Genomic DNA, 12,003 nt, shown 5'->3' on the forward strand with positions numbered 1-12,003 from the left:
TTTCCTTATTCTTATTCAGAAGATAAACCATCTAAATGTTAACGTTGAATTTTATTTCATTGGATTAAAAGGAAGGACCCTGAATGTTATTCAGTTTTACTTACCATTTCTGTATATGGATAAACGCGCAAAAATTATATAAATTTCCGACTCACATCGGGATCGAACCCAGGTCTCTCAAATCAAGAGCAAGGGTGCTACCAATTGACTTTCACGGGCCCTTTGCTCTTCTCATGAAAATGAAAGACCTGGATTCGATCCCAGTGTAAGTCAGAAATCTATTTCTGTGAAATACGCGTTCGTGTGTTGATTAGTTTTACACACACACAAACGTTATTATTCATACTATATATATATATATATATATATATATATATATATAATATATATATATATATGTGTGTGTGTGTGTGTGTGTGTGTGTGCGTGTGTGTGTAGATATATAGATGGATAGATAGGTAGATGCATAACAACTGATAAAAAATTCCCAAAAAACGTAAAAATATCTGGATACGCATAGCCGTCAATATTTCAGTCTTTTCTAAATGTATTGATGACACAGCTCGCCTAATTAAGGCATCATTCGAGCAGAAATGTGTTTACCTTTTCGGAGGCCGCTTGTTTATCCCTCCTAAAAATAGCTGATTTATATACTGACACTTTCGGATCATCACGATAAATCATTAATTCAGCGACAACCTTATTAAGAGCAGTGGGAACTTTTTCGTAACATACGTCCAGCTAATAAGGACAAAGTTAAGTATGTCTATACACACACACACACACACACACACACACACTGTGTGAGAGCCGTTGGTTGACCATTTTATTTGAGATCTGGGTTCGGTCCCATGCGAGTCAGAAATTTATATACAGATACGTGCATGCATGCGTACATACATGGCAACTATGAAGTAATTCATATCTGTATCATTAACATTATAAAAATCAAATTTTAAACATTTGAGAGAACTTGCAATGGATAATCCGAATGATTTTTTAATTTGAATGATCTAAATTAAAAAGAATTCCAATAACAACAATGAGAAACCTATCATTGAACTACTAAAGGTTTTTTATTACAGATATTTTCAAAGGGTAAAATTAAATAGAAGATCATTTCTACTGGAAATACTTTGAAAAGGTAAACATTTCAACAAAATTCCAACAATGGCAATAAGAAACTAAAAAAAAAAATTCTATCGGATGTTTATTACAAATATTTTCCAATTTAAAAATTCAATAGTTAAGAGAATTTTGACTGGAAATTATTAGGAAAGGTGAAACTTCCTAACCCAACAGCATTTACCTGATACCTCCACAAAAACGAATGTTGCAAATGACGAGGACAAGAAACTCGACAAAGTACTACAACTTTAAAAACGATGTATATAACAGATCCATCAACTCATAAGTACCCCCATCCGCCTTATGAACACAAACACCCACAAAAGCCATCCCTGGGGAACGCCATTGTGCTTTTTTTTTCTTTTTTGTAAAAAGACACGTGAGCTAAATCATACACACAAGCCTGGTTGGGTTTCTAGACAAAGCTGGTGACCTCCTTTCCTGACCTTCGTTTCAGGGTCATCGACGGTCACATCAAATTTGAGCGGAGAGAGAGAGAGAGAGAGAGTCAATTTACCGGGAAGATAAGCAATGTCTGGATAATCCCTTAAGGACAGCATTCAATTATGTTAATATATTTTCATATTTAGCTTATTACATATCTGAATGTTGACTCCTATACTTTAGAGAGTCTATTAGGGAGTGTCATCTCCACGTCGTAGGAAGACTTCCGAACAAACTATTTTTCCGTATGAATAACAATATCATCATCAAGCTCATAAGAAGTTATCATATGTCGCCGTGCGGTTTATGCCTTCAATAGTCAATCGTAAGATGAGAGATGAAAGGTCATCTATAGCAGCGAATTTAATCGGCATGTGGTCAAGTGGGGGTCAATTTTGATCTTGGATTAAATGCTGTAGTACTTCCAGCTGCAACCTGCTGATGTCGAAACGTTCATGATAGCTTATATGGTGGAGCCTTCGCGCGACGTTGAACTAATTCAGTATAGGAATGGAATTTAACTTACAATTTCGGAGCAAGGCCATGAACTGGGACCAACGAGGTCATTCAGCGCCGAAACGGAAATCAAGAGTAAGGAGGTTTTAAAACGTGAAACGGAGGGAAACCTCGCAGTTGCACTGTAGAAGAATTGTCAGATGGAAGATGAGGCTATGAACGGAGGAGGTACAATTATTTGAAGAAATGAAATGGGCCATAGATACGGGCCGAAGGGACGCAGCGAACAACCTCAAGTAATGCCTACAGAGCACCGCGTGAGCTGCACTGACGTCACTATCTCCCCTACTGGTGATTATTAAGTATAAATATTCTTAAACACTTCATCACAACATGGCCATCACCGAACCACCAGGGCATATTTATAAAGAAGCTGCAATATAGGAAAATCCTTTGGAACTTGTGCTTGCGTATATGCATCTCCTGACATACCAAAAACCCAGTGCAGCCAGCGGGCACTGACAAAAAACCTTCGCCCTGTCACTTGGCGATCCCTTCCTTTGCCCGAAGAGAGGGGTCACATCGACCATATGTCTTTCCAAACAATTCTTAGGATGAATTGGAAGTTAATGATATAATTACCGGAAAGAGTAGTACTGCCAGGGTGAAAGGTTGACTCACGATAACCTTGGGATTATTACGATTGTATTTAATGGGTCTTGATGACCTTCTGTGGATAACCTTATAGTTTAGAATATACCAAAAGTACGCGAGGGCTCCATAGCGCAATGTCCCTCTGAGCAGAAGTGTCTACTGAACAAAAATGACATGGTCAATATTGAGGCTAACTTAAACCTACCTTTGGGGGGTCATATAGGGTGAGGAAATGACAACTGGCACCACGACTAAATAATTAAGTTTTGGGATTTTTTAGGTACTGTAGAAATTTATGGAAAATGACATTCACTAGCAAGAGATAATAACGTTAGCGAAAAATCAATTCTTTCAAAATTAACATAAACAACAAAATATAGTGAGTCATTGCAATGAACACCCAGACATCTTGGACACAGCAAGGGATAAATACGAGAGAGAGAGAGAGAGAGAGAGAGAGAGAGAGAGAGAGAGAGAGAGAGAGAGAGAGAGGTACGGGGAAGGGTTGACGACAAAGTATGTTGAGTCCTTCAAGGTTTTATATGGCCCTTTCAATATTTATGCGGAAAAATGCTAGCAGGACGTTTAAATATAGTTGTATATTTAACCAGTCAAGAAGCGTTAGCCTGGATGAAGATGCTCACGATGATGATGATGATGATGATGATGATGATAACCGACTTTTTAAAACGGGTTTTTATCTCCAAGGGAACCCGGAGGTACTTACATTTGAGAATCGATCAAACTTTTATTGGGGGAATGAATTCCTGCGAAAGCTCCACTGGATTAGCATAGGACGAATGTAAACATCGATGGACTTTGACACTTGAGTGAAAGGTAGACTAGGAGAGAGAGAGAGAGAGAAGAGAGATGAGAGGAGAGAGAGAGAGAGAGAGAGAGAGAGAGGACAGGGGAGGGGATAGGTCCTCGACAGACGAGAAGGAATGCAGTTGAAAGGACGGACAAAAATAAGGGCACAGCGACCGATGGAGACAGGGGATAAGGTTTGGTGAATGGACGGACACGAGAGGAAAGTGTTATCTGAGAAGCGTCCTAAGCCATATGCATCAGTCTTTGAAATAAAAGTGTATGGTGTCTCCGGAGGCCGTCCATATATATATATCATATATATATATATATATATATATATATATATATATATATATATATCTATGTATTTATATAGTGCTGCATAGTAATATGTACAATGTATATATTTATAGAGATTTATACACACACACACACACACACACACACACACATATATATATATATATATAATATATCTATATATAATATATAATATATATATCTATATGTTAGATATTATATATTAACAATAATAAATCCGGAATGACAACTGACTTGGGTTCAAAACGTGGATAACTAAGGAAAATATACACTATTAAAAAAATTAAATAAATAAGAGATCATAGGTATAATATATTCAGGCACTGATAAGAATATCTTCCAAAGTCCCTATAATCAGCACTGCACTCCCATAACATTTTCATCTTATTGACTAGAAAAAAAAATTACTTTTGAAATATACAGGTCCACAAAATCTTAAGCTATTGTCAAAGACTAACGCGTCAAGCAACAATGTGCAACATCCGAAGGATTGCACAGCTTCACGAATACCTCCTTTTTAAATAAATATTACAAGAGGGAACAAAGAACTCTCATAACCAGAAAAAAAAAAAAAAAAAAAAAAAAAAAAAAAAAAAAAAAAAAAAAAAAAAAAAAAAAAAAAAAAAAAAAAAAGAAAAAAAAAAAAAAATCTTTAACAAACGAAGTCAAGATTTCATATAACTTCTCTCCAAGCAAGAAGTTGCTTCGTAAATCATAGTCTGGACGAAGTGGGTCATTAATACGTCCCATTATTCCTCGACTTCTCTCATTAATCGATTAAAGCGCGTCCAGCACCTTGAGGGTAGTAATAATCTCTCTCTCTCTCTCTCTCTCTCTCTCTCTCTCTCTCTCTCTCTCTCTCTCTCTTCCTTCTTCATCTTCTCTCCTTCTTCATTGCAAAAAATAAAGCACGGAATTTTCCCTCGTATGTTTTACTATCTCTCTCTCTCTCTCTCTCTCTCTCTCTCTCTCTCTCTCTCTCGTCTCTCTTCTCTCTCTCTCTCTCTCTCTCTCTCTCTCTCTCTCTCTGGCTATATATATATATATATATATATATATATATATATATAGATATATATATATATATTATATAATATATATGTGTGTGTGTGTGTGTGTGTGTGTGTGTGTTGTGTGTGTGTGTGTGTGTGTGTGTGTGTTGTGTACAATACCGAAAATTGCAACAAATTCTTACTGCCGGGGTAAGCGACATTGGCCCAAAAATGTAGCCCAAATGCTAGGTATGTGATCTTAAATGAACTATAATGTTACAGTATATATAGCCAATAAACATACTATGAAACATAATGTGCTCATTCTTCTTCAATACAGAAAACACAGCGAATAATGTTCACGAACAAACACTGGGAGTGATACATCAACTGCAAATAAATAAATAAATAAAAATAAAATAAAAACACGCATTTCGGACACTGACCTTCCTGCATGAGAAAAAAAAAACAACCGCGAAGGAAAAACTCTTTAAGAACACACCGGTACTACTTGTATAAAAAAAATACAGAAAAAAACTAAATTGTCCATTGTTTTGGCGTAACCGGCAGTACCAACGCTTCTGCGTAATGACTTAATACACAGCACATTTTTGGATTTATTACCAAAATGTACCGTTATTTTGAGGTAATCTGTGCGAGGGGGGAGTTTTTTGGAGGGATTTATCACCGAAATGTACAGTTATTTTGAGGCAATCTGTGTGTGTGTGGGTGGGGGGAGGTTTCCTTTCTACTATTACACAGCTGGGATGTTTAAAGGAATGTAGGTTGTCGTTCTGCTCCGCAAATGGCGTTCTTAATGGAGATGATCTTTCTCTCTTATTGGATGCAGAGCGTAGATGATAAGTGACGGATGTTCAGAGTAATTTCCTTAATAATAATAATAATAATAATAATAATAATAATAATAATAATAATAATAATAATAAATATTTCACAACCTTAATGAGAGATTCTATACATCTGGCGCAATTTAATCGTAAACCTACGCAAGAATTAACGAGAAAAACTGGGGATGACTTAAGTCAGTTTTTTCCAGAATGAGTCGTGAGATTCAAATGACTTAGTGAAATATAATAAAAAATAAAAAGCAGACAAAAAACATAAAAATAAAACAAGAGAGAAAAAATTCACTTGATAACTGAACTTAATTTATTCCAACTCTCTCTCTCTCTCTCTCTCTCTCTCTCTCTCTCTCTCTCTCTCTCTCTCTCTCTCTCTCTCTCTGTAATTACATCTATAATTACATAACATTGCGAATCTCTTAATTTTTGCAGATGCAATTAATTAAAATTGACTTTCGACCGAACAGATTTTAACCAAAGAAAAAAAAACGTTACATTGCGATTTTCATAAAAACACCAAATTCAGATGTCTCACATGAACACAGGAATGAAAATATGCAGTCCCGTGGTATATTAAGATCGAGTGATATTCTTGGTAATTAAACTACAACAACATAAACACACCACAGCAACAACCACAATGACAATGCAAATGTTGTTAAAAAAATTAAAATAATTTTGATATTTAATTTACGAGAAAGCTGCAATGGGACTTTCATGGGGCGAAACTCCTTCATTTGCAACAATGTGTCAGTACTGTAAGTGAACTTGGGAATATGTAATTACAACATAATTCATTTCATACTTTCATATTTCAATTAATTCTTTCATACTGCAATTCATGCTTCCATATTGTAATGGAAACATTAACGAAGATTTTTTTGCAAAAAGGTGTTTCTCATATTGCAGTTTCATAAATATATATCATTTCTCAAAGTACAACAAGACCTCACCCTGACGATGTGGCGAGTGTGTGTGTGTGTGTCTGTAACTTCTACAGCAAAAACCAGCTGGTTAAGTACGAGAGAGAAAAGCAATTCATGCCTTCATATTGCAATGGGAAATTAACGAAGTATTTTTTTTTGCAAAAATTTATTCCATATTTTAGTTCACTGTCACAAAAATAATTCAACAGATTCATAACGAAGACTAATATAATGGAGAGGGGAGGAGAGGTAAATACTGACTTCTACAATATAGCATAAACAAAAACAAAAAAACGCCGATTAAGAACGAGGGAAAAGAAAACGAATCTAATTACGAGAGAAATCGTGATCGGGCAATCGCCCCGTGACACAATGAGGCGAATGCGACAATCGTAAAGGTATAATGAAAACAGATAGGTGAAAGTAATTCACTTCGCAAAAAAAAAAAAAAAAAAAAAAAAAAACTCACCCCAAGGCTACATTGTCACATTGAGCACCGAGCGATTAGGTCGTTAATACAAATTCTTCTTGACCTGATACAATGGAGGCATCGACCGTGACCAATGATTTTGGGGGAGGAGAGGGGGAGGGGGGCGTTGTTCTTGGAGGGATCTTAGGGCGAGGGTACACATCAAGGTCAATGAGCCCAATGGTGACCTTTTCTGCTCGTTCTTGTTATAGGTCAAGACACATGATCTCTTTTCTTGTCTTTTCTCTTTCCCCTTCTGAACAACTGCTGAAGATAATGAGGGCCCCTATACATTACCACATGATCTTTCATAAAGGTGTAAGGAAAAGATATCTATGTATTACTCTTGATCAAAGTAATATTATACAGAGAAAAACACACACACACATGTATATGTATATATATATATATATATATATATATATATATATATATATGTATACAATTATTACACCCACACGCAATAAACTAAGTACATTACCATAAATATCATCCTCACAACGAATCAAATAAATTGACAATTTGCTTTTACATGATATTAAACAAATTAATAATAATAATAATAATAATAATAATAATAATAATAATAATAATAATAATAATAATAATAATAATAATAATAAATCCTCTTACCGGGGAAGCCTTAATCCTATCACCCAATTTCAAAGGGCCACTGAGCAATATCTTAAGGTGAAAGGTGAAATTCTTTCAACTGATCAAAAAAAAAGTGAATCAATCACCAGAGAAATTGGAATATTTCTTTCCCAAAAAGTCCTAAATCAGAGAGAGAGAGAGAGAGGAGAGAGAGAGAGAGAGAGAGAAATTCGGCATTCCAAAGATACAAGTGTTAATTACTTAAAAGCATAATACACCTTCAGTTATTGCCTTGGTGCACTAAGAACATTTAAAGTGCTATACACATTAAATGTATTACTCCAACAGTTATTGGGATGAAAATTTTAATTTAAGGTGATGAATAGAAATCTCCCGATAAAAAAATATAAAGCAATCCAACGAACAGGGTAAAAAAAAAAAGGAGGGGGGGGGGGCTGAAATAAAAGGGGATAGACTTTATTATGCAACAAGTAATGTTCGGCATTCCTTTACCTGCAAGCTATTAAAGTAATGTTTGATGTCGGATTAGGCATTGTTATAGGGACTATTTTTTTTACAGGACAGAAGATGATGGAGAAGGCTGACTAGAAACAGCGACCCCATACAGAAATGGGAAAAGCTGAAGGCAAAGAAGAAGATAGGAGCTATTTTTTACTTTCAGATCTAACCAATATTTCTCCTGACTGGATTTACTGTGTTATTCCAACTAGACGTCAAGTAAATGAATAAAGTACAACAAAAAAGATGACATTTATGCACTTACCACTTACACAAAAGAATTCAGAAATCTATGGACAAATACATACGCAATAAAACAATATAGCTATAGTGTATCTCACTACAATACACGATTAAAATTCCATGATTATGCAATGAGAGAGAGAGAGAGAGAGAGAGAGAGAGAGAGAGAGAGGAGAGGGTTGAGAGAGACGAGAGAGAGAGAGAGAGAGAGAGAGAGAGAGAGAGATACTAAAATTTCCTTTCACACCATAAAAACCCCATTAACTTTCCATACAATGGCCCCCATACACGTAAGGAAAAATCCTCATAAAAAGCCGACAGCACTTCCGTCTGGTTATAAAGAAACAATGCACTCATTACCATTCTCAATATGGTAATATTTTCAAAGGTAAGGAGTATTGTCTCTCGGGATTTTATACGCGGGAGAATTTCCCGCCAAATGCTATTCCTTTCTGTATCATAGAATAGATTCAATGACAATTTTGGTTATTACTTACTTACATAAGAAAAATTCTAATCCCATGCTTGGTTATTTACTTTCGTAAAAATATTCTAATCTCATTCTTTGTTGTTACTTTCATAAAGAAAGTGCTGACCAACGTGGAAAGTGTCAATACGAATTACTGAGAAAATCCACCAATGGGTATCGTGACTTTTAGAGGAAATTTCTTTATAAACGTAATCACATCGTGTGATAATTTCGCCGTAAGGGGGTACTGCCGTCAGTGCACCTCGCACGGTGCACTGTAGGCATTATCCAAGGTTCTTTGCAGCGTCCATTCGACCCCTATATGTGACCAGTTTCATTCCTTTTACTATACCTCCACTCATAATCTCTTATTTTCCACAGCTTTGAATAGCCGCCTCTTAGTTCCTAACGCTTGGCCTATGTCCCAAATTTTACATTTGAATTCCAACCATGAGATAATTTGCCCATACCTTGCATGATCTGTAACAGCGAGCGCAGCATCTTCTGATTTTTAAATACAGAAATCGCCGTTATGAAAACCATGCTGGTCATGACCTACCTCTTATCAGCGTGCCTAAGTACCTTCAAGGATTTCCAAGACACAAATGTCATTCTAACATAGAAGTACGTGGTTACCAGCAATAAACAAGAGATACTATGCCTGCGTCATAGGGATCCACGTGCACAACGATTGACCTTGCAAACGAACGTGATGTTTAGTGACACGGCGTACTTTTAGCTTCATTGGAACGTCTATCAATGTGAAACGTCCAATGAGGAACACAAGAAGACCAACTGGGTATTAGAAAGTCACAGAGCAGGGGAAATGTTTGCTCACAGTGAACTCGCGCTGTTTTTTTAATTTACATCTGTTTCTCTCGAGTCTCTTCACATGTTACCGTCCAGTATCTTTACTTTTCTCTCGTTGGGCGATTTAAATTTCAATTTAAGAAAAATTCTTTGGGAAAGACTTGTGAGTGGCCAGCAGTGTGATGCTGCGGTCTCGTTAATCTACTACTACTACTACTACTACTACTACTACTACTACTACTACTGCTACTACTACTACTACTAATAATAATAATAATAATAACAATAATAATAATTGCGATTAACTGAGGTTTCCGTTCTTGACGAATGTATTACTGATAGGAACATCGGAATTCTATGTCACTCTCTGTGACCAATGACCTCCATGTAGCAGAATACAGGCGAGAAATGACAACCACCCCAAAATCCCCCAATTTTTTACGGAGAGGGGAGGGGGGCTTGAAAGGGCATGCCATACAATCTCCATTGCAAAGTTCAGACATGCGTGTCCGATTCGGTGACAAGAAAGTGGTCCGCATCGAAGGGCTTTTTTGCCCAAAATAAATGGTTCCCTAGTTATGCAGACTTGAACACAGAGCTATTATAAGCTCTCTCCTACAAACTACTGACAGAATGAAAAAACAGAAATGATAGCTAAAACCTATTCTAACATGAGTTGAACCAATATCCATCTTGTAAAGACTAAAAATGGATTGGAAGAGGTTATTTATTAACTTGAATAGAATTGTAACACAAACACACATACAGTAGTCATGTACGTATGGAGAACTTTATTTGTGTAAAGGTTCTCTGAACTGGAAGTTTCCATACAAATAGATATAACACCCTCTGCTAATAGCAAGTATATATATGATTAATTAGGAATAGTTCTCTAGTTTTACTAAAATAATAATAATAATAATAATAATAATAATAATCGAAGACCCAGAAATATACGGAGACAGGAGAAAGACAGACAGAACAGAGGACTGGCACAACAAACCAATGCACGGACAATACATGAGACAGACTAAAGAACTAGCAGCGATGACAATTGGCAATGGCCTACAGAGGGAGAGCTAAAGAAGGAAACTGAAGGAATGATAACAGCGGCACAAGATCAGGCCCTAAGAACCAGATATGTTCAAAGAACGATAGACGGAAATAACATCTCTCCCATATGTAGGAAGTGCAATATGAAAAATGAAACCATAAACCACATAGCAAGTGAATGCTCGGCACTTGCACAGAACCAGTACAAAAAGAGGCATGATTCAGTGGCAAAAGCCCTCCACTGGAGCCTGTGCAAGAAACATCAGCTACCTTGCAGTAATAAGTGGTACGAGTACCAACCTGAGGGAGTGATAGAAAACGATCACGCAAAGATCCTCTGGGACTATGGTATCAGAACGGATAGGGTGATACGTGCAAACAGACCAGACGTGACGTTGATTGACAAAGTCAAGAAGAAAGTATCACTCATTGATGTCGCAATACCATGGGACACCAGAGTTGAAGAGAAAAGGAGAGGAAAAAATGGATAAGTATCAAGATCTGAAAATAGAAATAAGAAGGATATGGGATATGCCAGTGGAAATCGTACCCATAATCATAGGAGCACTAGGCACGATCCCAAGATCCCTGAAAAGGAATCTAGAAAAACTAGAGGCTGAAGTAGCTCCAGGACTCATGCAGAAGAAGTGTTTGTATCCTAGAAACGGCACACATAGTAAGAAAAGTGATGGACTCTAAGGAGGCAAGATGAACAACCCGGAACCCCACACTATAAATACCACCCAGTCGAATTGGAGGACTGTGATAGAGTTAAAAAAAAAAAAAAAAAAAAAAAAAAAAAAAAAAAAAAAAATAATAATAATAATAATAAATAATAATAATAATAATAATAAAATGTTAACATTTTAACGTTACACTGATGAGGAACACCGTTCAGGTGTTCGAAAGTCTATGTTCTATTTTTACATAGAAATATATTTTTAATATATGATTGTGGATATATTTTTTAACAATTTGTTTCACAAGACTGTGATATTCTTAATAATAATAATAATAATAATAATAATAATAATAATAATAATAATAATAATATAAAAAAAACTTCACGTCTACTCCAAAAGAGTAACGAGAGAAAATACAAAAAAAAAAAAATTAGCGGAATGATACGAAAGGAAAAGAAGAGAAGTAGACGATTTATATATATATATATATATATATATATATATATATATATATATATATATATATAAAATTGTCTACTTCTCTTCTTTTCCTTTCGTATCATTCAGCT

At 35.8% G+C, this 12,003-nt stretch overlaps 1 protein-coding gene across 1 annotated transcript in view; it reads right to left on the reverse strand.

The window, feature by feature from the left end:
- LOC135225157 (mucin-2-like) overlaps nucleotides 1-12,003 on the reverse strand; it is an 861,510-nt gene that overhangs the window by 113,521 nt on the left and 735,986 nt on the right. The gene's annotated exons all lie outside the window — the stretch shown is intronic.

This window comes from Macrobrachium nipponense, chromosome 13, assembly GCF_015104395.2.
Source record: "Macrobrachium nipponense isolate FS-2020 chromosome 13, ASM1510439v2, whole genome shotgun sequence".
NCBI classification, from domain to species: Eukaryota; Metazoa; Arthropoda; class Malacostraca; order Decapoda; family Palaemonidae; genus Macrobrachium; species Macrobrachium nipponense.